The following is a 1462-nucleotide window of genomic DNA, read 5'->3' on the forward strand; positions in this document are numbered from 1 at the left end:
AAATAAGAACGAAACGGATAAGAACAGAGAAGGGAATATATATATCTTTTTTTTTTTTTTTTTTTTTTTTGAGTTGGGATGAAAACAAAGACAGAGACCGAACGTGGAACGTGAAAAATAGAGACCGAAAGGAATTGCGAGCGCCGAAAGGAAACCGACGATTCTGTACAAAGGTATGAAAAACCAACACCAAGAATACTATTAGAGACACACCAATAGTTACATACACACCGAAAGAAAGATAAAGTTTCGACCTGTGGTAAAGCTGGTATTACGACAAAAACACAATTGTGAACAGTTACTTATTAACTTCGAAAGCGTGCGCGCATGCACAGCTTTGAAGAGACGTGACGTCACGTTACTGTGATAGTGACATTTAAATATAAAATATTGACTGTTGATTGAATATTTCACTTTTTTGGCTATGTATTTGGACTTAAGAAACTCGCCTTGTATTTCTTTTAATGGGGAGGGCATCATCTGTGTCTCTCGACACATTTTTAGTTATTCTGAACACCCTAAATTATTTGCAATTATTGTATGTTTTGTGATATTTCAGATGAGAAATGCTATCTCCATCTCAAGACAAATCCTTCTTGGTTGCCAACCTTGCAACTTGGTTATACCAAGTGTGGACAGGACACACCAGCCTCTGGGAGGTATGACAGAGCGTGCGGTCGCAAACGGAAAAGACAAGAAGCTGATGCCGTTTCATCGCTGTTGTCTCTAAACAGAAGACAGCAATGCAGCGTTGGTGAAGCTGCTTCTGCCTCAGAGTCGCCTGATCTGGAGCAGCCAGCGGTAAGTGTGATGATTGATTAATGAAGGAAGCACATCCTCTTTGGACACCATTGAATCTGCACACCAGCTGGTCCAGACTGATTTGACGTCGTATGCAATATCACAACTTGAAAGTGACAAGAAAGCGCGAATTGTTGAAGCAGAAGACATGGTGAAACAAAGAAACAACAATTTTGACCGATGTACCTATGTTGCATCCCCCGCCAAGGTTCTGTTGTACACTGGGTTGCCGAATATTGAACTTTTGGACGTAGTTTATGAGATGGTAGAACACCAGCTTCCAAATATGCAAAAGATCTCAAAGTATCAACAACTTTTATTGTGTCTGATAAAACTGAGAATGAATTATGTGTTCCAAGATATAGCATATCAGTTAAATATATCACTGTCCACAGCACAGCGCGTGTTCCATGCCACACTTGATGTGCTGTATGTGAGATTAGAGTTTTGTGTCAGATGGCCTGATCGTGAAAATCTACGAAAGTCTATGCCCATGTGTTTTCGGAGAACTTTTGGTGACCGAGTATCGGTGATAATTGATTGCTTTGAACTATTCACAGAAAAACCTAGTGGTGCTTTGAACCAGGTGTACACATATTCCAACTACAAGCAACACCATACAGTGAAATACTTGATCGGTATTTCTCCACAAGGGACAGTC

Source organism: Myxine glutinosa, chromosome 1 (assembly GCF_964187855.1).
Source record: "Myxine glutinosa chromosome 1, kmMyxGlut1.1, whole genome shotgun sequence".
Classification (NCBI taxonomy): Eukaryota; Metazoa; Chordata; class Myxini; order Myxiniformes; family Myxinidae; genus Myxine; species Myxine glutinosa.